At 38.0% G+C, this 25,771-nt stretch overlaps 1 long non-coding RNA gene across 1 annotated transcript; it reads right to left on the bottom strand.

Moving 5' to 3' along the window:
- Positions 1-13,727: 13,727 nt before the first annotated feature.
- LOC123847531 (uncharacterized) lies at positions 13,728-24,786 on the bottom strand. Its single transcript, XR_006791562.3, has 3 exons — positions 24,040-24,786; positions 19,423-19,484; positions 13,728-15,280 (listed from the first exon to the last, which is right to left on the bottom strand). It is a non-coding gene; the product is annotated as an uncharacterized LOC123847531 (long non-coding RNA).
- Positions 24,787-25,771: the final 985 nt, after the last annotated feature.

Genomic DNA, 25,771 nt, shown 5'->3' with positions numbered 1-25,771 from the left:
GTTCCTTTCTACAATTGTAGGGTGCAAGGTTATACATCTAAATTAGATCAAACATGTTTAGCATAATATTAAATCTTATAGGGCGCCTGGGTGGCTCAGATGGTTAAGCGTCTGCCTTCGGCTCAGGTCATGATGTCAGGGTCCTGGGATCGAGTCCCGCATCGGGCTCCCTGCTCCTTGGGAGCCTGCTTCTCGCTCTGCCTCTCTCTCTCTCTCATGAATAAATAAATAAAATCTTTAAAAAATATATTAAATCTTATATATTCTAATTGATTTTTTTGTCTACATATCCTATCAATAACTGATAAGGTACGTTGAAATTTCCCACTCTGATTTTAGAAATGTCTATTTCTCCTTTTAGTTTTGTAAATTTTTGCTTTATATATTTTGAGGTTGGTTACTAGGTACACATAAATTTAGAATTGTTATAAATGTCTCTCTTAAAACTTGGGGTTCACAGTGTTTCATGCATCTGTAACTTAAATTCCATCACTGATTTTAGAGAATTGTCTTAACACTTCAAATATGTGTTTCACATCATATCCTTCTAGGACTCTAAATGAAATGTTACATTAAATTTGGTGGCTAATCTTCGACAAAGCAGGAAAGAATGTCCAGTGGCAAAAAGACAGTGTCTTCAACAAATGGTGTTGGGAAAATTGGACAGTCACATGCAGAAGAATGAAACTGGACCATTTCCTTACACCACACACAAAAATAGACTCCAAATGGTTGAAAGACCTAAATGAGACAGGAGTCCATCGAAATTCTAAAGGAGAACACAGGCAGCAACCTCTTCGACCTCAGCCGCAGCAACTTCTTCCTAGAAACATCACCAAAGGCAAGGGAGGCAAGGGCAAAACTGAACTATTGGGACTTCATCAAGATAAAAAACTTCTGCACAGCAAAAGAAACAGTCAACAAAACCAAAAGGCAACCTACAGAATAGGAGAAGATGTTTGCAAATGATGTATCAGATAAAGGGCTAGTATCCAAAATCTATAAAGAACTTGTCAAACTCAACACCCAAAGAACAAAGAATCCAGTCAAGAAATGGGCAGAAGACATGAACAGACATTTTTCCAAAGAAGACATCCAAATGGCCAACAGACACATGAAAAAGTGCTCAATATCGCTCGGCATCAAGGAAATCCAAATCAAAACCTCAATGAGATACCACCTCACACCAGTCAGAATGGCTAAAATTAACAAGTCAGGAAATGACAGATGTTGGCAGGGATGCGGAGAAAGGGGAACCCTCCTACACTGTTGGTGTGAATGCAAACTGGTGCAGCCACTCTGGAAAACAGTATGGAGGTTCCTCAAAAAGTTGAAAATAGAGCTACCCTATGACCCAGCAATTGCATTACTTCATATTTACCCCAAAGACACAAGTGTAGTGATCTGAAGGGGTACGTGCACCCCGATGTTTATAGCAGCAATGTCCACAATAGCCAAAATATGGAAAGAGCTAAGATATCCATTGACAGATGAATGGTTAAAGAAGAGGTGGTATATATACATATATATATATATATATATATATGTATATATATATGTATATATACAATGGAATATTATGCAGCCATCAAAAGGAATGAAATCTTGCCATTTGCGACAATGTGGATGGAACTGGAGGGTATTATGCTGAGCAAAATAAGTCAATCAGAGAAAGGCATGTATCTTATGATCTCACTGATATGGGGAATTCTTAATCTCAGGAAACAAACTGAGGGTTGTTGTAGTGGTTGGGGGTGGGAGGGATGGGGTGGCTAGGTGATAGACATTGGGGAGGGTATGTGCTATGGTGAGCGCTGTGGGTTGTGTAAGGCTGTTGAATCACAGACCTGTACCTCTGAAACAATAATACATTATATATTAAAAAAAAGATGATAGCAGGAAGGGAAAAATGAAGGGGGGAATTGGAGGGGGAGATGAACCATGAGCAACTATGGACTCTGAGAAACAAACTGAGAGTTCTAGAGGGGAGGGTAGTGGGGGGATGCGTTAGCCTGGTGATGGGTATTAAAGAGGGCACATACTGAATGGAGCACTGGGTATTATATTCAAACAATGACTCACGGAACACTACATCAAAAACTAATGATGTCTGTATGGTGATTAACATAACATAATAAAATAAAAAATAAATTAAAAAAATAAACTTTGTGGCAAATACCATATGCCCCCTACTGTGCTTTTTTTATTTTTATTTTTTAGATATGCCACCTTTTTCTTTCATTTCATTCTTTAATCTCTGTGCTATCTGTTCAGTTATTAACTTCAGTTATGTTATTCTTCAGTTCCAGAATTTTGGTGTGATATATTTATAGATGCTAGTTCCCTGATGAAATTTTCTGTTCTTTTTTTTCTTTTAATAACTTGAACATTAAATCACAATTATTTTAAAGTCTCCTTTAGACAACTTCAATATATGGCTTTCTTGTATTTTTCTTTCTATTTTCTATATTTCATCTTGATTTTTGTCAGCAATTGCACACTTTTTTGCTAGATTAATTTTGTTCAAATGCCACACATTATAAATGAAAAATTTTAGACTTAATTTGAAGCTCCTTAATTTATACTCCCTTTGAGCTTTTGGTTTAATTTCTGACAGTTTAATTAAGGGAAGAAAAACTAAATCTAATCAGTGATTGAGATCATTTAAAGCTGTGATTCAGTACCTGTGAGGAATTTTATTTCCTGTAAACCCTTACTGGACGTAGTCTTTGGGGTTCTCAGATTTCAGAGGAAGGGTTGGTCGGAAACAAATTTCTTTGCTATAGCTGGAGAGGAGCCTAGAGACTACTCTGTTCATTGAACTGTGTCCTATGTTATCCAAAGACATAGAAACATCATTTTGCATTATAGTCATCTTATATCCTTGCTAACACTTGGTAATGTAAATCTTTTTAATTTGTCCCATTATAGTTTATGTGAAGTGGTATCTAATTGTGTTTTAGCTTTGGATTTCCCTGGTAGTTAGTGACATAGTACATCTTCTCATGCACTGATTGACCATTAGTATACTTCTTTGGTGAAGCATCTATTGACATCTTTGTAGCATCGTTGGCTTCTCATTGAGGTATGAATGTTCTTTATATTATCTGCATATACCTCTTTTATCAGAAATATTTATTGCAAATAGCATGCCTCATTTTGTGCCTTGATTTTTTTAATTTTCTTAATGGTGACTTTTAATGAAGTAATGCTTTGAATTTTGAGAAAATTCTATTCATTTTCTAAAGGCTCATGCTTTTGGTGTCCTATTTTAGAAATCATTCCTTATTCCAAAGTATTAAACATTTTCTATTATGTTTTCTTCTAGAAGTTTTATATTATTAACTTTTACTTTTAGATCGTGATCCATTTTGTTTTGATTTATATATTTTCTGTGAGATGTGTGTTGATGTTTACTTTTCTCTCATATAGTTGTTCCATCACCATATATGTTGGAAGACTTTTTTCCCCCTATTGAACAGCTTAGAACTTTTATTAAAAAGCAACTGATAATATATGTGTAGGTCTATTGGCTGACTCTCTATTCTATTCCATTGCTCTATATGTTTTTCCTTCTATTAATACCATCCTTTTGATTACTACAGCTTTATAAACCTTGAAATCAGGTGGTGTAAGTTCTCCAAATTTGCTCTTGTTTTTAAAATTACTTTTGTTGTTCTACGTTAGTTTCATTCTTATACAAATATTCAATCCTGCTTCCTTTCTCTGCCACAAGGGTTGATCCTGTGCCACAAGGGTTGATCCTGAGTCCTCCCACATAAACTCAAAGACTCAGAATCTCTTCCCTAGGCACCTTGACTTGCAACACTTCTATTTTATAGGTGGTAAATTTGAGTTTCTTTGAAAATAAGTAGAAATTAATGTCACAATATAGCACATGGCAGAGACATTTTTAGACCCATTTGTTTTTAACTGAGAGACTCCAGGGCCATTAAGCATTTGTTTTTCCTTCCAGAACCCTAATCCAGATAATCATTCTCTCTTTCCAGAATATCTTAATAGCCTCCTGACTTGTATTCTTTATCACTCCTGCTCCATCTAATCTATTCTACATTGTAATCTATAATACTGTCAGATGTTTACCGTGTTTATAGAAATCATATCTTTCCACACTCCTACTAAATGCCCTAAGTGGCCCATTTCACAAAGAAAAAGAAATTCCAAACCCCTTTTGGTGCTAAAGAAGCAATGCATGATCTTTCTCCTTCCTACATCTCCAGTCTCACATCCATCTACTCTCTTCCTTACTTTTTATGTTCTGACTTTAATGACTTTCCTTCAGTTTCTGGAATTCAATAAATCCCATAGAAGGCTGTTGCATATGGTGTTTTTCTTCTCATGGCTAGTCCCTCCTTATCTTTCAAATTTCAGTTGAAGTATTCTTTCTTGAACGAAATGTAGGTGCTGTGTTGTTCTCAATCCCAAAGCTTGTATGTTTCTTTCACAATTCATATTTTTAAAAGTATTTGACTATTTATTTTGACTTTCTCTTGTACAAGGAAAGATTTGTCTACCTTGTTGCATTGTTTCTGCATATGCAGTGGTTTACAGAACATCTTGAAGATAGCAGTGTTAATATGTGTTGAATTAAATAAAAACTTCTGATGCCTGCTGGAATTCCTTCTTCTCCCACTTTCTTCTAAGACAACCATTTTTCTAAGCTTATTTACTTGGCTCAGGCTTCTTTGTACTTTGCCAAAAAAATAGGTTTGGCCACTTTTGATCACTTTTTAGAGTTATCCTCTTTTCTTCTCTGAGTCCCTACTTTTTAGTTCTGCTACTTATCCAATAACTTCAAGATTGTTATTCCCCTAGCTTTTTATTTTGTGATCCCTTAAATGTGGGTATGTCCTACAATTTTATTCTTTGGGCAAATCTATGGATTTTAGCTATTGTCAATGTCCAATCTTCGCAGACACAGTATCTTAAACTCTGTGGGTGACTGTGACAAAATACTACATATTGGGTGGCTTAAACAACAGACATTTATCTCTTGCAGTTCTAGAGGCTGGGAAGTCCCATGTTCTAGGTGCCAGCAAATTTGGTTCTTGGTGAGGGTCTTCTTCCTGGCTTGCAGATGGTTGCCTTCTTGTTATAGCCTCACATGGCAAAGAGAGGAGGCCTTAGAGTCACTATTATAATGGCAATAATTGCCTCATGGGGACTCCACTCTCATCTAAACCTAATTCCCAAGGGCCCCATTCCTGATACCATCACATCGGGGCTATGACTTCAACATACGAATTTGGCAGGGGTGAGTGGGTAAGGACATAAACACTCAGCCCAGAATATCGAGGTTGAAGGTTTCATTTCCACCTGCCATTCAGACATCTCTACCAGGACCTGATGGACAATTAAAACTCAATGTGATGTAAACCAAATACTGCAGGTTTTTTTTTTTTTTTCTATTTTCATTTTTAACTTACAACATTCCAGGATCTATGATCAGTGGTTGACATTAAGTAGATTCAGCTACTAATTATTTTAAAAATGGATAAAATTATCTTATGTGCCAAACAGTTCCTCAACTCCTCCACTTCTTTAAATATGATTCCCTCACTTAGAAACTTTGGGGTCATCTTTGTCTATTTGTGCTTTTCTTTATATATAAAATTCACTTGAGCAATATTTTGTTAATTCTATGAATTTAACTTGGAAGCACTCACAGCTATATATTTCTATATCTCCTCCTCCATATTTCAGACTAAATCAAGCCTATTTTAATAAATCCTCTTCCTTCATTCCTCTCTCCACTCAGACACATGGTACATTATGTGAGATTAGATGTAGGATAGCTCGTATCAAAACAGTCCCCAACTCACAAATGAGCAAGCACTCTCAATTGCCTTTCTTTTTTTTTAATCATGTTAATCACCATACATTACATCATTAGTTTTTGATGTAGTGTTCCATGATTCATTGTTTGCGTATAACACCCAGTGCTCCATTCAGTATGTGCCCTCTTTAATACCCATCACCAGGCTAACCCATTCCTCCACCCCCCTCCCCTCTAGAACCCTCAGTTTGTTTCTCAGAGTCCATAGTCTCTCATGGTTCGTCTCCCCCTCCAATTTCCCCCCCTTCATTTTTCCCTTCCTACTATCTTCTTTTTTTTTTTTTTCAACATATAATGTATTATTTGTTTCAGAGGTCCAAGTCTGTGATTCAACAGCCTCACACAACTCACAGCGCTCACCATAGCACATACCCTCCCCAGTGTCTATCACCTAGCCACCCCATCCCTCCCACCCCCACCACTCCAGCAACCCTCAGTTTGTTTCCTGAGATTAAGAATTCCCCATATCAGTGAGATCATAAGACACATGTCTTTCTCTGATTGACTTATTTTGCTCAACATAATACCCTCCAGTTCCATCCACGTCATCGCAAATGGCAGGATTTCAGGGTTTTTGATGGCTGCATAATATTCCATTGTATATATATACCACATCTTCTTTATCTATTCATCTGTCGATGACATCTCAATTGCCTTTCAAAGGAGTAGGGTAAGTTTTGCCCTCCCACAAATCTCCTCCAACTCCATGAAACCCCAGCAAAAATTACTTTCCCTGTTCAGTGTCTATGTCTTCTGTTTTTCATATCTGAACATTTGATTGTGTTATTCTTTCTTTTCAAAAATATTTATTTTCTTCTTATCTATAGACCTTGACATGCCACCCATCACTAAAGGCTGCAATCAAATACCATACCACCCAAGGCTGTTTCTGATACTCGGAAACTGTAGAGGTGTCTATTGCTCTGATAAATCCTCCAACACTTGGCTCCTGTCTGGCTAATGGTACTAATCATGTATAAAGTTTACTTTTTTTTTAAATTTTTTCCTATTTATTTATTTATTTATTTATTTTGATGTAGTGTTCATTGATTATTTGCGTATAACACCCAGTGCTCCATTCAGTATGTGCTCTCTTTAATACCCATCACCAGGCTAAGCCATCCCCCCAACCCCCTCCCCACTAGAACCCTCAGTTTGTTTCTCAGACATATAAGGCTTAGTACACTTTTTAGCAAAGTTAAAAATAACAATGTGTTTTCTCCCCCATCCTTAAATCACAGCTCTTGAGAGCAAGGACTGACTTGTTCATCTTGTTAGATGTCACATGCACACAATGCTAAGAATACTCCATGTGATGTCTTTGACTGATGAAAATAGATGGGTAAATAGCCAATTCCTATCAAGTGAATTTGATTTGATTTTTTTCTTCAACCAATCATAGTTTTCCATGCTATGAAGAAATAAATAGATGGAACTAACTCGGGAAATACTTACGCTACTTGTGGCAACTGAAAAAATTTTAATCTGTGGGTAAAAGGAGAAGGTAATATTCCTTATTTTGTTTTAGATTTAAAAACATTACTTCCACATGAGACTGCATAAAGACCCAAAACTGCTTTAGCAGAAGCATGAAGACACTAGTTTACAACCCAAGGGATTCCCCTCCCTCAAATAGAGTAAGCTTCAAACAGATAAAAGGGATGAGGGTAAGATAACATTGCCCACAGAGGGTTGACTGATCTGTTTGTTTCTTGAGAGGCAGTAAGGCAGACAGCTAAATTTTTCTACCATCATTTAACTTATTTAAACTTTTACATGAAATAAATGTTGTAAGGAAATGTTTTGTACTGAGCATCTCAACAAGCCAATTTTCCTACTAAACAAAGAGTTCACACAAATTAATTAAAATACTCATGATGTTTCCATATATAAAGTGGTATTTATTAAATAGACTAAAAATTGAAGAAGGCATTCATAAATAAAATCTCATTTTCATTAGAAATTGTGAAAAGTGAATTCAGTCATTGATTAAACTGATATTATTGAATATGATATATGTTATATGATGATTACTGTGCCATGGATAAAATATTAAGCAAGCCAACAATATAATATCCCTGTCCTCATACATAATGTATTTTAATGCAAATGAATGAATTTTTAAAAATTAAATACTTACAGAATTTTATAACAACAAACTATAAAATACAAGCTGTGGGATATAACATGCTGGGATAGCATAAAACAGGGAATAAGCTATAGTCTAGATGGCCTGGGGAGGCATCCTAATGAAATGATATTTAAATTCAAAGGTGAAATATGAGGAGTTATTTAGGTAAATAGGGGTAAACATCCCATACCAACTAACTAACAAGACAAAAGATATATAATATATATATGTATATATATATATATTTATCATCCAGTCTTGTCTATAATTATAGAGAAGGAAAAAAACAGCCCAATAATGGATGAATGATTAAGTAAGTTATGATACAGCCAATGAAATATTGTGAAGTTATTAAAATAATTGTGAAGTTTGTATTGATCCCATGAGTATCTTGAGTCAAAAAATGATTCAAATTATACATATAAATATAATTTTATATAAGTACATATTTGTGTATATGTGAAACAAACAAGCACACTAAAAACAAACCAACAATGAGAACAACAAAAAACACCTTATATCTTTGGAGAATTGAGTATTTATGAAGACACCATTTTAATTTTTTTCTTCAGTTTCTCGATACCATTGGTCTTCTACAGACTGCTGTTCAGTGTTGTCTTTCTGCCTGCTAAATCCATGCTTTCCCCTTCTGTCTGAGCAAGTTAGGCCATTTCCTTAGCTCTGTCGTGGGTTAGTGCAGGTATATGACTGAGTGTTAGGCATCACCCTATGAGTGGAGAGGATTGTTGCCTTTCAGGTCTCCCCTATCCAAGACCTCCGCAGGCTCCTCCAAGAAGCAGGTGTCCACGTGGGACTGAATATACAAGAAATGTATTAGAGGAAATGTCTGCAAGTGAAAATGGGGAAGGAGATGTATGTGTGTGAAAAAGCTTTCCAGGCCTGAGTCATGCTGTGGAGAGAGAAAGGAAGGAAAGTTGGGTCAGAAACATCTTTAGGTACAGTTCAATCCTGGGAAAGTTTTTACAAGGCCGGGGGGAAAACTTAAACTGAAAATGCCTGTCCGAGGAGTCCGGCATCTCCCAGGAATGTGTCTGCTTTACTCTCCCTGATGCCTGGGGACAGGCTAGAGGAAGTATGGTTTTGTCAAGTGGTGGTAGACCCAGAGGTACAGCAGCTGGGACTGCTGTCATGGATACTCCTTGCAGTAGGAGACTGGAAAGGTGACTTTACTTGGCTGCCACATTCTATTCCTTTCACTGCTCCACACACGGTCAGGAAACTCTTCTCTGTTTCTATGGGCCACTCCTCCTATGGAGAAACTCAGAAGGAGGTTGGTGGGACAAACTATAGCCCCCAAGCTGCAGGTGTCTCAGGGTCATAATTGGAACCCATTCCCTCCTTATTCCAGATACCCATACTAAATTACCCTTAAGCCTCAACTCTCACCCTGGCAATTCTTGGTGGCTTAACTGGTAATGTGACTCAAACCTTCATTCCTGAGGAGTCTGCATTCTTGGCAGTCAAACCTTTCTCAGGCCAGAGTTGTGGCAGCTGTCCATCCGCAGTTACAGTGGGGTTTGACATGGGCACCAGAATGGATCACCTAGGTTCCAAATTCCTCCCTGCCCCTATAAAGTACTGAAGTATCCCTACTTTGAATTGAAGTCAATTACTGCTGCCAGTCTGGCGGTACCTTTCTTGTCTGGTGGCCCCTTGATGTAAGGAGTCTAAAATGTTCTGGTCCCTTGATGTAAGGAGTCTAAAATGCTCTGTAGTATGTATTTAAATAGAATCCTATTGTTTCCCCTGACAAAAGTGCACTCCCATTGGAGACCAAATCCTGTAACCCTGCAGAATCTAAATTGGGGAAACTAGAAGCACAGAACCACCCCCTCATCCCACCATGGGTCTTTGGGAATCATGATGTATTAGTCAGAGCTCTCAGAGAAACAGAACCATACAGAGAGAGTTTTATTTTAAGGAATTGACTCATGCAACTGTGGAGACATGGTGAGTACAAAATGTGATGAGGTAGGCTGACAGGATGGAGACCCAGAGAAGAATTGCTATTTGAGTCCAAAGGCAGTCTGCTGCAGAATTCCCTTTTGCTTGGGAAAGGTCAGTCTTTGTTTGTTCTTAAGGCCTTCAACTGATTGGATGAGGTGTACCCACATTATGGAGGGTAATCTACTTTACTCAAAGTCTGTGGATTTAAATGTAATGTCATCTAAAAAAGCACCTTCACAGGCACACCCACAATAATGTTTGACAAAATATCTGGGCACCACAGCCCAGCCAAGGTGACACATAAAATTAATCACTGAAGACAGCAGTTGGGCTAGTCCTGTTTCTGAGTTCTTGGACCCATATATTCTTCCTATTGGAGATACAATATCACCTCAAGGTCTCTAAATTAATGCATATGCTGTATCCTGAAGATGGGAGCATTTTTTTTTTTTTCAGAGTGTTGCCTTTGAGCTTGTGCTTCAGCTGTGTTTTAGAAGGCTATTGTAGCATTCTATAAGGCCAACTTCCTCGAGATAATGCAGTATGTAATATAACCGGTGGATCATATGGCCATGGGCCCACTACCACACTTCTTGTCTTTAAGATGTGATATAAAATTTTCACTTTTTCATGCCCATTCCACATATGAATTCACATGTCTCTACCCTAGCCCCACTTATCTTTGCTCCTTCTATGCTTTTTCTTTTAGGTCTCAACCAGATGCCCAGGACAATTGTCACTGACTGACCAGTAATCTCACCTTGGGTCATTTTTCTCCACATTAAATGGATGACCAAGTGTACCAATCATAGATTGACCCATTAGATATATTGCACCTACCCACTCTTTTCCAAAGTAGTCCCTACATGTGGCGAGAATGCAGTCACTATCCATTTCTAGCTTAAGTCCACACACTGAGCTAACCCATCAGTAAATCAAGCTCTGTCCTTCTCTTTGTTCTCTTTCAATGGGTTGTATAGAATTCCTCAATCCCATGTAGTCATAAACGTGAGATATGGGGAGGTGTTATTACAACTGATGTGAATGACATGGAGTCTGGGCTACCTGCTTACGCAACTTACTTATGTTTTCTTTCCCTGCTCAGGCTTGATCTCAAGCATACAAAACCCTGGGCTTCATCTGGCATTATGACTTGGCCTGTCCAACAGACCCCAACTTGCATCGGGCTGTTCCAGATATATGGATATATGGTAACCCATGGTCCAAGTATTCTCTCTTTAGTGCTTAGTGACATGTCAGAAGCTCTTCAATAAAAGACATATACTTCTCTGCTTTAGATGGCAGTCTTACTCCTGAATGATGTAAGGCACCCTATAATCCTTCCACTGGATTCTGCCGTAAGAGCCATCTTCCAACTTTTCCCACCCAATATCATAAAGCCTACCTTATTATAGGGGCCAAGTGACAGAGTAACTTGCAGTCTGGCACTGTTGCAGAACTCTTTCCTGCTCCAGGCCTGATCCAAAGCTAGCTAACTCCTGCAACACCAGAATTACAAAACACAGCAATGGTCCTAGGTGTAGAATGTGTTGCCTCCAGAACCCCAAATGACCTACCAGACACTATGCTTCCTTATTTGTAGCAGAGGATAAAAGAAGCAATCATTTTTTTCTTTTATTTTGAGGAAAGATCTTGGCATATACCTGATTATAAAATCTTTTTTATTATTATTATTAAGTTCAATTAGCCAACATATAGTACATCATTAGTTTTGATTATAAAACCCTCATGGAAAAAAAGTTTCCTTGATATTTGTAGGATTTATCTCCTACCTCTAGAGAGCGTGTGTCTTACCAGTGCCTCCAGAATACTAGCCACCTTTTGCTTATTCTCCAACCAGCATGAAGTCCTAAATGTTATGAATCAGTGTAGTGTTCTTAGGGATAACTAGTTGGTCCAATTTCTTTGGAGTTTATTATGACACAGGGCAAGATAATTAACTTAGTCCTGAGAACAAATTTTAAATTGAATATTCTTGTCCTTTCCAGTGAATGCAAACTCTTTCTGATCTTCCAAACTGATTGGATTTGAAAAAATCTACTTATTTGATTAGCGGCTCAAGAGCATGTATGAGGTTTTATTAATCTACTCTAGCAATGATGCATACAACATAGTGGTTGTGACTGGGACCTGTGTAAGCCTGTGATAGTCTACAGATATTTTTCAGAATCTACCTGGTTTCTGCAGGGGTCAGATTGGTGAACTAAACAGAGATATGATAATGACTACCACCCCTACAATCCTTTAGCTCTTTAATCATCATCATCTCCGTTATCCCCTAGCCCTTAATAAAAGACTCTTGTGATTTAAAATTTTGGCTATTGAGGAAGAGGTGACAGAGGTTTCCACCTGGCCTTGCCTGCTATAAACACTTTTACTCCACAGACCAGCCCTAAATGGGGATTATTTCAACTGCTAACTGTATCAATTCCAATTATACACTTGGGATCTGGTGAAATTACCACTAGATGGGGTCTGTGGGGCCAGTAGTTCCATTTTAAAGCAAACTTTATCCTGGGCTCCATTTATTACCTGGCACCTGTAATTGCCTACTGTAACAGGGAGACTTGATAGCAATTTAGGTCCCTGTGTGTATCACTGTCAACTCAGACCCTGTGCTCAACGATCCTAGAAATGTGTGGGTATTCTGCTTTTCCCAGTGTACTCATCAGAATAAATGGCCACAGGTCCTCCTGGGGAAGGACCAGGGTAATCATTACAGTGTGTACCTGTCTGAGTAGAGAGAATCCTTCCCTCCTAACACCAGGCCACTTCTTCAATGAGTAATTTCTGGATTTGAAAATTGGTTCAAGTTTGAGAATTGAGCAAGCAAATATGACTTCGTGTTGGGACAGCTGCCTTCATTCTCCTATTTCTTCATTCTGAAAACTTTTTCTGGTTGTGAAAGTTAAGCAACATCCTGACTACCTGTCTATTTGCCTCTTGGGATGTTATTGTCGATGAGCTATCTCTAAACACCCTGCTGACCAATCCTTTTCGGCTGCTCCTCCAACCTGAAATTATATAATAATCTGGCCTCTTGATTTGTAACAGGTAAGTTCTACCATCTGACCTCTATTACTTCATGGCACATTGTCATCGGGGATATTAAAGGGCCAGCTCTGTGACTGCAGACAAGGGCTGCTCCTGAACTTTTTCTAACCTCTCACCAGCACATTCCTGAGACCTCAGAAAATGGTCTGTTTGGGGGACCTCACATAAAACATAACCTGGTGACTCTTTTGGCGTCACATAATATATCCATTCCAGCATGCCACTTTACTTGGTCTCCATATTCCTTCCTCTACTGTCAGTCTAGGCAGCTTGAGCATTTCCACTTTGCTCAGCATTGGTCACAGCCCCCTTTTAGGCCTCTCTGAGTCACTGTAGTTATCAGTAATGCATCTCATTCCCCAAGGTCCTCGTTAAGGTGTTAAATCCCTGTATCTTTTAGAATGCTTGCCAATAGTGAAATATTACAAATATTTCAAGTCAGTAAAATATTGCCTATCCAGTGGTATCTACTAGTCCCCTTGATCAAGTTCCCTTAAAATCCAATCCTAGGGCGCCTGGGTGGCTCAGTTGGTTAAGCGACTGCCTTCGTCTCAGGTCATGATCCTGGAGTCCCGGGATCGAGTCCCATATCGGGCTCCTTGCTCAGCAGGGGGTCTGCTTCTCCCTCTGACCCTCCCCCCTCTCATGTGCTCTCTCATTCTCTCTCTCAAATAAATAAATAAAATCTTTAAAAAAAAAAAATCCAATCCTAAAGACAGTCTTTGGCTCATGTTACTGGTATGTAAGCGATTGTTACGTTTCCTTGCATGAACTATTCCTTTCCTCCCTCCTTGGCCTGGCATTTCCCCAGCCCAGTAATCCTGTGATTGAACCCTGTATTTGGCTTGGTAGCTGGGAGATGAGTTCAGGGTGGCGGGGTGTCCATGAGAGAAGCCCCTGAGTCCTCACAGGAGATGGGCCTCTTCAGCATCTTCCAGCAAGGCAGCTCACTCTTGCTAAGGAAAAGTAGGCAAAGTGTGACCTTGGAGGATTTGGAGCAGGAAGATGTGCAGAGGTAACGCTTTGGGAGGAGCCAATTCAGAAATCCTCACCTCAAGCATGTTCCAGGGCTCCAACTGGAGCCCTGATTTTAGCTTGGCGTACCCACCCACTCAGCCGGGCAGTGAAGCGTGTCTGGAACTCTGAAGCTTCAAATATGACACCTTCCGTTGGTCGCTTAGCTCTGTCTGCTCTTTCACTACAGAGTAAGAGGCTCAGAGAGCTACCATAGAGCCCTGTGGCTCTTCACACGTCATCTTTAAGCCCTGAATTTCACATTAGCCTTTTGCGAGGCAGTAATTCCACTTTGCAGTAATAAGCTCCGATGCCTTCTAAGCATTGTTGCTCCAATATTTTTCAAATGCCTGATTTATTAAATCTATAAAAGAATTTCTCTCTCCAGGGGTATTTTCCCAGGTCACTTCTGTGAAATCATCAGTGCTTGAAGTGGATCACGTGGGTGCAACTCTCTGTGCCCTGCATTCTTCAGAATAGCATCCTCCTTGACTGACAGTGAGTGACTTGGTCCCAGACCCCATTTTACTGGTCACTTCCTGGCACTACTTGCATTAGGTTGGGTCCTCTGAGAAGCAGATATTAGACAGGTATAGACATGCAAGTCATTTACTGAAGAAAATCACCTGAGGGAAAATGGGGAGTATGAAGAGGTTGGGAGGGTGCTCAGATCTTGACACAGGTCTGATCCTCATGGAGGAGAGGTGGAAGGAAGTAAATTTGTGTAGGGAAAGTCTTAGACTACAGTGCTGTTCTTTTTTTTTTTTTTTTTTAAGATTTTATTTATTTATTTGACAGAGAGAGACACAGCGAGAGAGGGAACACAAGCAGGGGGAGTGGGAGACGGAGAAGCAGGCTTCCCGCTGAGCAGGGAGCCTGATGCGGGGCTCGATCCCAGGACCCTGGGACCATGACCTGATCCGAAGGCAGACGCTTAACGACTGAGCCACCCAGGCGCCCCTACAGTGCAGTTCTAACAGTGCTTCGGCAAGGCAGCCAAACTTGCACATCGGAGAAGTGTGTGTCTCCCAGCACAGGCCTGCCTGAGTATCTCTGCCATTCGCAATCATTGACTTCAGCACAAAAGCAGTACTGGATTTCGGAGTGCAGCAGCTGGGACCAGCAGTCAGTTTTGCTCCCCGCATTCAGAGCTATGGGAGGAGACTTTTCTTGACCGCTAGAGTTCAGAATGCTTTTCTCCCCTTTGGAATGAAGGTGAAACTTTGGGAAGCCACCTGTTGAAAATGGCAAGAACTCTGTCAGCTTACCTTCCTGAATGAGTGCGACCCATTATCATTATGTGAGAAAGAAACTTCTAGTGTATGTGAGCAATACACATTTTGTAGTCTATTTATAATGGAAGATAACTCATTGGTATTTGTATTTACCTTCCGTCTAGGCGCTTTTGCTGACATCTAACAAGCTCTGACCCATATTTTCACTGCTCCCAATGTTGCTCACTTACTAATCCCTATGTGTTTTTTTCTGATCTTATAAGCACTGACCTATCTTTACCCAGAGATTGTCTTTTGCCCCATGAGGAATCATATCTTTGAGATGGAAATTATTTAAAATTCTATTCTAAGAGTGCCTGGGTGGCTGAATCAGTTAAGTCGCCGACTCTTGATTTTGGTTCAGGTCATGATCTCAGGATCCTGGGATCGAGCCCCACATTGGACTCCGCACCACGTGCTGAGTCTACTTGAGAATCTCTCTCCCTCTGCCCCTCCCCACACTTGCTCTCTCTCTCTCTTTCAAATAAATAAATATATCTTTGAAAAATATTTCTAATTCTGCCCCGTGATTTGTCTCCTACCTTGATTGTTTATTAGTTTTTTTTTTTTTTTTTTCTTTCTCCTGCTCTACTTCAACATCTGGTATTTACGTATTTCTGAATCCTATGCATTTGCTTGGTTCTTCTTATTTTTTTTTTAAGATTTTGTTTATTTGTCAGAAAGAGAGAGAAAGAGCACGCATAAGCAGGGGTAACGGAAGGCAGAGGGAGAAGCAGACTCCTCTCTGAGCAGGGAGGCTGATGCAGGACTCCATCCCAGGACCCTGGGACCACAACCTGAGGCCAAAGGCAGACACTTAACTGACTGAGCCACCCACGTGTCCCTGTATTTGCCTGGTTCTTGAAACATTTTCACGCTTCTGATTAATTGAAACTGTCTATATATTCCCTGAGTTTTGCATGTTGGCTGTTACAGTTTTTTCTTGCCTAAATTAGGGAATAATGTTCTCCTCTTGTTCCTTACTTCATGTCTTCTCTGAAATACTGTGTCAGTTTCATATCTGGACATTTTGAGTCTTCTATTTCTCTCTGCTGTCTTATTTTATGACCTCTTGGTTTTGGGCCATCTTCCATATACCTGGTCCATGGTTTAAAGAAGATTCCTATATTGTTTTCTGTTCCTGGTTCAGATTTCCAACTGTTTGTAAGTCTATCATTATATAGGAGTCCACTTTAACAGAGCTGTTTTTCTCTCTGCAGTACCCTCTGATAAATTTCTCCATTACCAGGCTATCTGTCCTTTAATGAATAGTACAAAGCAGAAAATTTCCAAAGTTCCTAGTGATATCTTTAATTCTTGAGTTATTATTTTATTATGATTTTGTTTAATTGGCCTTATATAACCTCTTTAAATATTTTTGCTACACGTTGCTAATTGGCTAATTTTATTACACTGAACTTTTTGGGAACTAACATTTTTGCAATTAGTATAAAAGGTTTTTAATTCTACATAGTGTAAAAATATTTAATGTTCTAATGTGCATTTTTTAAAACTCCCAATATGCAGGCAAGAATTATTCTGACTGATTGTCTAAATATCCCAGATTGCTCACTTTTATTTTAACTTCATATGGTATGGAACTAATTAGTATAAAAATACGGCTTATTAGCGTAGCACAACTATTCTAATCAAGAGGGGCATTTTTTGTTAGTCTTTCAAACCACTGTGGTCCTTACTCACCCTCTTTAAAGTTAGTGGAAATGGTTAAATGATAATTCTTAAGCAGTCTGCAAAATTCAAAATAGTATTCACTCACTCTGACTTCTAAACACCCCGATTGGTTTTTTTAAGATTTTATTTATTTATTTATTTATTTATTTATTTATTTATTTATTTATTTATTTTAAAGATTTTATTTATTTGGCAGAGAGAGATAGCAAGAGCAGGGGCAGGGCACAAGCAGGGGGAGCAGCAGGCGGAGGGAGAAGCAGGCTCCTCGCTGAGCAAGGAGCCCGATGCTGGGACTTGATCCCAGGACCCTGGACTCAACCCCAGGACCCTGGGATCATGACCTGAGCTGAAGGCAGATGCTTAGCCGACTGAGCCACCCAGGCACCCCAAAAGATTTTATTTATTTAGAGAGAGATTGTGAGCAGGGTGAGGGACAGAGGGAGAGAGAGAAAATCTCAAGCAGACTCCACTGAGCATGGAGCCTGAGGTGGGGCTGGATCCCATGACCCTGAGATCAGCACCTGAGCTGAAATCAATAGACTGTCACTTAACTGACTGAGCCACTCAGGCACCCCCAAAACCCTAGATTGTTGAGAAGTGTAGGGAATATCCTATACTTTATACTTCTTACCTTGTAAAAGTCCTAGCCTTGTCTACTAAGTAACCCAAGCTCTAATTAGAATTAAAATTAAAAAAAAGAAGAAGAAATCAATATTTATTTTGGCACAATGTATGTACTGATTTCTTTGCAACTATTCACTGGGGTTGTGACATATTGTAATGCAATGTGTGGCATAAAGACTACAGCACTAGGGTTAGCTGTTCTCCAAATGGAGTCTCCATGTCCTTGTTTGTGAGTGAGTGGTAAAAATTACAATGTAGAATAGCTTTGGAGATGGGACCAGACAACATATGTAAACACTCAGCATTGGATAGGAACATTAGTAAAGCTACCAAGTACTAAATAAATGGTAGCTGTTATGAGCACAGGGAAGAGGAAAAAGAAGACACAGGAAAAAGGAAGACAAAGGGGAAAGGGAAAAGAAGAAAGGAGGAGAAAGGCCTAAAAAGCCTCCCCATACACCTGGATATGCGCTGCTCTGTAATTCTTACAAAGATTATTATGAGCACTGTAATGAATTATTTTGAATACATCCTGAAAGATTTTTAAAAGAATTTTTAAAGATTTTAAGGAATTTTAGAAAATTGATATCAATTTCAATTTACAGAAACTTTAGATGTTAGATTTTTTTTTCTTCTTTTCTTTTTTGTCTCCTTCTCTCACCCTCTTTCTTTTTTAATTTGCCACAGACCTGGTTGTATCACTTCTTGGCTCTATAGCCTGGGGAAGATCACTTAGATTCCTTATAAAGTGATAATTAATACCTCCCTGAAAGTTAACTATCTTGAAGGATAGATGTTTTTTACAAGATTGTTTTCATTTGAATTAAACTTTCAATTGAACTTTCTTTAAATTAACTTTCTTGACTAAATTAAGCTTTAAATAATTTCATCAAACTATTGTAGACTGCTAAAGTAAATACAAGTGAAAAGATTTTAGCTCATCTATCTCTTCTTTCTCTGCTGACCTCTCTCTCCCTTTTTGTGTTTTTTTTTTCTAGTTTCCTCTCTCTTTTCTTTCTCAGATTTATATTCGAAGTTTTTTTTTTTTCAGTGTTAGTACCTGCAGTATCAGCCTTTGAGTATGTACATGTGTGTTTATAACTTGCAAATAAGTATAGCTAATGTAGAATTCAGCAGTTTATTTCTGAACCTCTTTTAATGCAACAATTTAAAAATATTTCTAAAAGGTCTTTGTTTATATTGTTTTATATGTTTGGTAAACATTTGAAAGAGAACTTTATTACTTTATTTCGGCTTAAAATATAAGAGCAGTCATTTTAAAGCATGACTAAAAATAAAATAAAAGTTAATTCTAAGAGAAACACTGAAAACAAAATGAAACAAACAAACAAACAAAAAATCCAAACCATCTTCCAAATGCCTTTCATCATACTCTGCAAGGTACTGAAATAGAGTTTTCTATTCCTGTCACATCCAGTTGCAGGATTTACCAGAAGTGGACCTTGTTCCAGTTAGATGAAGTAAGATTATACTGAAAGCTGCTGATCTGTTTTCAGAAGAATTGTTACAATCCTTGAGAGAAATTGCTAAGAGTAATAGAATTTTAGCGAAATGAATCTGTTACTAGCTGGGAAAATTGTTACGGCCACAGAGACTTAAGATGCCAAACTTGCAAATTTGATCATGGTTTATGAAATTAGGACAGAGAGGAAGAGAAATGCATTGGAAGGAAGTTTTATTATTTTTTTAGCAGAAACTTAAGCCCCTGTGAATTGCACCATCTCGTTTTTTCTCCAGATAGCTCTTAGACAATAGTTATTACTCACCCTGGCAATGAACTTCACTTGCATGTCACTTCACAGTAATATGTCCCTCTTCCCTGGCTAATCTAAATGATGAAAGGAACACAGACATTTAGGCTATTTTCTTTAGTGAAAGCTTTATCCCCAGGGATGAAATTTTAAAAATGACGTTTCATTGAAAACACTAAATTGATCAGGTGTCAATCTAGAATAACCTATTGGGATCAATCACCAACTTAAAAGTCACTATAGTCCACTTACAATTTCTTTTTTTAACTAACTACAGTTACATTTTAAGTAAGTATATTTAGGTGACATTGCTGTAGGCAAGAAAAAGACTTGAGAACCAAAGGCTGCATTTGACCATAAATGAGCAAGAGTGTCATTTACATACAAAAGCCAAAAAAAACATTATGAAAAATGATGAGAAATCCATGTTCTGCCCACAGTTTCATATTTGAAAATGCAGGGTTTTTTGTTTTGTTTTTTTTTTTTTTTTTCATATTTATAACTGTCTTAGTCCATTCAGGTTGCTATAACAAAAGGTTACAGACTGGGTAGCTTATAAATAACAGAAATTTATTTCTCACAGCCCCGGAGGCTGGAAGTCTGAGATCAGTGTGCCAGCATTGCCAAAAGAGGGCCCTCTTCTGGGTTGCAGACTTCACATTTTATCTTCATGGTAGAAGGGGCAAGGAAGCTTTGTGGGGTCTCTTTTATAATATAGGTCATTAATCCCATTTATGAGGGCTTCATCCTCATGGCCTAATCACCTCCCAAAGGTCCCATCTCCTAACACCATCACACTGGGCATTAGAATTTCAATATGTGAATTTGAAGGGACACATTCAGACCATAGCAATAACAGTGGGACCAAATGAATCACAAAATCATATAATTTTTTTGTGTATGTGAAATGTGAACTCCATCTCATCATTTCATTCAATTCTGCCTTTGCTGCTTTGACTAAAAAGGTCAATTAAGCAAAATAAACAAGAAGCAATTAGTAATTTCTTAAATTGAAGGTTTTTCAAACTGACAAAACATTGCTAAGGATCCACAGTTGATCATAAGGCCTGTGATGTTGGAAGTCTCCTCACTCCTATCCCTTTCATTGTGGTCACATGCCTCTGTGATTATATCAGCAACTGATTGCTTCCCTAGCCCTAACTGGAACATTTTTGCCACAATTATTTTAGATTAACCCAAAATACATAGTTTAGCCATATTGTACTCTGATTTTTTTCCGCTTCTTTGTCCTTTTTACTTTCCCTATGTTACTTGCTATATGATTTCCAAAATTACTTTACTACTTATTGCTGAAAATTCTAAGCATATGCATGTTAGCAAGATGATCACCAAAGTAGATATGTAATACAAGCTTTAGAGAAAAGATACAATGTTTAATGGGGCACATATTTTTGGACCAAAGAACTCATTCTAAATTTCTGAAACTGTAGTAATAGTAAATAAAAACTTTCTTGTATGTCAAGAGTCAGCAAGGTATCCCTGAAACAGCAAGCTTTGGATAAAACAGTTTTTCCATGTTACTTAATAACTTATTCTGGAAATAGAAAGTAGCTTTCTATGTGTCAATTTGCTTCTTTGTAAAATGAGAAAAATATTAACTATCTCCTTTATTGTTGTTACAATAAATATATATATAAATATATATAAATATATATAATTAAATATAATTAAATTATCTGTGTTGACCTATCACATATCCTCAAGAACCATATGCTAAAGAGATACTAGTTTGCCTGTCCAATGAATGTTAATCTGCCTTCCATGTACCAATAAAAACAGTTGTTTACTTAAGACTTGGCAAAATCCCTCTATTTGTTGTCAGGGCAGCAAAACAATCTCATGTTTTATTATTTTGGACAAGTCACTTTCCTTCAGTGGATTATCTAGAACTGCTAACTTACATCAGAGTATAAATATGGTGGTATAAGGATACAACAGGATTCTAAATACAATTATTTTACTTTCAGTCTCAGCTCAAGAGTTTAGACAATGCTGAGCAGAATAAAGTGGCTTTTATTTTTAACAACCTATGGAAGAGATTATGAAGTAGAGAGTAGGCTAGTTAAATGTGAGAAGAGTATTTTAAATGGGGAACTTTTTGCACCCTGAGTACTCCTCCACCCCATCCTTGATGTAAAGGGCTGGTTCAGGCAGGTCCTTGTCCTTTACTTCAAGTAGAAAAAAGAAGTCTTCTAAGTGACCAAGAGGAGAGCTTGATATATGTTCTTCGGGACTCACTTAAGAACCAGAACTGAGGCCACACAAATAGAAGTGAAGAAGTGATGGTTGCATAGAAGTCAGTATGCACTCAAAGATTTTATTGCAAAAAAAAAAAAAAAAAAAGTTGGAGTATACACACAAATGGGCTCAGGCGTTCAGTCATTAGAAATAACCAGAAAAGGATCAATCTATCAAAGGGACCCAACTAAAAGGGTGAAAACACCTTGGGCTAAAAAACTGGTCAAACTATAGATGCTCAAGAGATAAGCAAGGAGCGCAAATGACTAGCAATAAAATGCCTTGCACCCAGCCCATGGGAATTGCAGGCCAGATATCCTCAGGGTTAAAGAATTAAAAAAAAAAAAAAAAAATACAGGAGCAAAACTACTTCATCTCGTGAATTTTATTCTTCAGTTTATGCAGATACGGTGTTTGCAGAACCCTAAGTGAAGAGGAGTTTATCTCCAGTGTGCATTATTAGTTTGAGACCTGCCTTATTTTTGCATTCAGATTGCACAAAATATCTCTATCTCAAGATTGTAATAATGCTGACAGGCTAATTTTTTTAGATACATTTGAAATGCGGAAACTGCTAGTGATGTAACACTGTAGCAATATAAGAGAAGTAAGTACTTTTCAGTCCTTTCCTGCTTACCTTCTTTTACATACTTTGGAAAGATCAAACCATGGGATTTACAAAGGAGGAGAAGGAGCAGTAGATATCGGATAAGGAAACAAAAGAAGTAAACTCCATCTCCCTCGTTTGTAACCTACTCTATTTGCTGGTATTCCATTCTTCTGTTTATATAGTTATGGTGGTTGTAGTACTCTTTACAACGCGAGTAAAGAGAAATTTGTCTAATAAGTTGTTATCTTAACGCGAGTAAAGAGAAATATGTCTAGTAAGTTGTTACCTTATAATCTGTTTTCTCTCTCCATTTGAGTTTTACAAAGATCTATAGACAAGTTAATATAACAATGCTAATATTCCTGATGATATATTTGCTCTCACGCTTAAATAACTAACAAATAGCGTTTTAAAAAAATATTTTTTGTAAAGATTTGTTTTAAAATCTGTTTTCTGATTGACTATTTACTACCAGAAATAGTACAAGGCAAAGAGAATTAGACTCTATTCTATAATTTATTAGAGTATTGAAACATAAGAATAGAATATAGATTACTAGGTACAAAAGCTATATGCCATCTTGTCATTTTTTTTCAGTAAATGGTAATATGCTTATATTCATCCAAACATAAGCCATGTAAACAGATGTTTTTATATGTAAGAGAAAACCCTGAATTGTTGATTTGTTCTGGTATAACTGGGTTTAAACAGACACTTGAGGGTTTAAGAGGGAATGCCATGACCAACAAATCCAGACGTTCTTTGAGCTCAGCTAAATCCAACAGAAACATTCAGCTTTATGCTTTTACCCTTGAGACAGCTTGAATTCAATAGCTATTTGCAGAGTTATGCGATGGTAAGACAAAAATGAATGTACCATGTAAAACAGTGTTTCAAATAACATAATGGTTGGAAGACATTTATTCCAATTTTTATAAGGCTTTATTTCTTTCTTACAAGTTGGGTTAGCTTGTTAAAAGAATATTGCCCTCTAAAAAAATATAAACTTTTTTCTCCTTAAGGACGGCATAACATAGTTAACCTATATCGTCACATTCTTCTGAGACTAATACTGAATAAAAGAGGGTATTGTGCAGACAGTCAGCAATTCTTTCTCTGCTCAATACCCCTAAAACTCTAATTATCTGAGGTGTTGCTATAAACCCAGTATTTACAACATAAATTCTTTAGAGGGTGAGGTAATCGCACATGTCATAAGGGAAGAAAAAAGTTTCATTTTTTTCTATGAGACACTTTTTTTCCCCCATCATTGAATTTATACTTTAGAAGAAATGTGAGAGTAAATATTATGCAGTCCAATGAATGAAATCATAACAAAACCACTTTAAACAATACATCTGATAATCATAGTAACAGTTTGTCTTATTACTAGCAAAGGTAAAACTACTAATGACATTACTGCTATTTTTTTAATGCTTTGTGGGCATAGTATTTGAGAGTTTTCCACATTGACATTGCTTTTCATGGTCTTTTATATAAAATTCAAACACTGACATGCCATACTACCTGAATTTAAATCATTCTTACCTCTTCCAATTTGCTACTGTACAAGATCAGGGTTACTCGAAAATTGCTTTCATTAGGAAATTGTAGAGCAGAGTGAACCTGCCAATAAAATGTCCTTAGAAAGTTATTGCCAAGAAACTGTGTTCAGTTTTTGGTGTTTTGTTTCCAGAGTCCGTGCTTACACACACACAAAAAAACTACTTGTAATTCCTGAGCATTCTAAGAGCAAGACCCACCTTCAAGGTTCGGGAGTAGATCAGGCCTAGAAGTCTCCCTCCTGATGGCTGTGAGTCAGTGTATTGCAACATGGAACTCTGTACTTGACCACAGTGAAAGACATTTAACTCCCAAAGCTCTCAGCCTTCTCTCTATTGCTTCAGGGTACATTTCAACAAATTCTTGTTAAAATTAACAGCTACTGTAAACAAGACAGGGAGCACAATAGGAAATAATCTCTGCCCTAGTGGAGTTCACAGTCTAGTAGAGGACACATATTAAGCATGGAAACAAACAAAAACATATGCAATATGTATCTATAACAGAATATATGTGTGTTATAGGAACTTGGCTATGATGGCTTAATCAAATATAGATTTATTTCCTCACACTAAGCAGTGCTGTTTTGACAGACAGTAATTTCCAAAGATGTTCACATCAATATATTCTTTTTTTTTAATTTTTTTTAAGATTTTTTTTTTTTTAATTTATTTATTTAACAGAGATAGAGAGAGAGCGTAAGTAGGCAGAGCGGCAGACAGAGGGAGAGGGAGAAGCAGGCTCTCCACCGAGCAGGGAGCCCGATGCGGGACTCGATCCCAGGACCCTGGGAGCATGACCCGAGCCGAAGGCAGTCGTTTAACCGACTGAGCCACCCAGGCACCCCGAATATATTCTATCTTAAACGATCTTTCTACAATGGAGAGGTGGATCCTATGGTTTCTTCTCTTGAATTTGGTGAGGCTCAACTATGGCAAATCTGACACTGTGTGACTTCCATGGATATTAAATATTAAAAGGCAATACAGCTTCTGCTTCATCCTCTGGGATTCTTGATCTTCAAAAAGAACTACCGTGCTGTGCAAAAGCCAAACAGCCGCATGGACTGGCCAGGTGTAGGTGTTCCAGACGTAGCCCCAGATCCAGGTGAAGTCTCAGCCAACAGTTAGCATCAATATCTACTATCTGAGTGAGTGAGTCTTCAGATGATTCCAGCACTGTGTCTTCAAACCTGCCCAGTGGGCCCTGAATGGAGTAGGGATGAGCTGTCCCTGATAAAACAGCAGATTCATGAGTGAAATTAGAATGAATGTTGTTTGAGCCACTCAGTTTTGGGATTGTTTGAGTAGACTTTGGTACTTTGGTACCTATACATGTGGTGCTAGCAAAATTCAAATAGATGCTATGGATGTAGATCTACAGATAGAGCTATATCACTTTGAGGCACTTATCATGAGCCATTTTATTTAGATCACCATTATCATTGCTCAAGTCCCAGGACTGCTGGTTTTCCCTGTCTTCAGCTGTCAATATTTTTTCTAATGGTAGATAATTAATTATCCATTAACCTCTACCCCCATACTTCTTCTTCTTCTTTTTTTTTTTTTTAAGATTTTATTTATTTTTGACAGAGAGAGAGAGTGTACAAGCAGGGGAAGCAGCAGGCAGAGGGAGAGGAAGAAGCGGGCTCCCCGCTGAGCAGAGAGCCTGACGTGGGGCTCGATCCCAGGACCTGAGCCAAAAGCAGATGCTTAACCGTCTGAGACACCCAGGTGCCCCTTCCCCCATACTTCTAATTCTTTTTCGACCTAAATATTTAAATGCATATTACTTCTTTAAATAATAATTATAATATCCAATTACTGAGTAAAGAATTCAGTAAAGAATCCTGCTGGGCAGGATTAGAAGCAGTCGCAGTTGTACATTCCAATTTGTCTGGCCATGAATTTTTAAAGCAACGGGCACTAAAGG

This window comes from Mirounga angustirostris, unplaced genomic scaffold (assembly GCF_029215605.1).
Source record: "Mirounga angustirostris isolate CCGP_5_RB_7025 unplaced genomic scaffold, mMirAng1.0.hap1 SCAF_2, whole genome shotgun sequence".
NCBI lineage: Eukaryota > Metazoa > Chordata > Mammalia > Carnivora > Phocidae > Mirounga > Mirounga angustirostris.
Note: the sequence above shows the minus strand (reverse complement) of the source record. Positions and strands in the feature narration are given on the sequence as shown.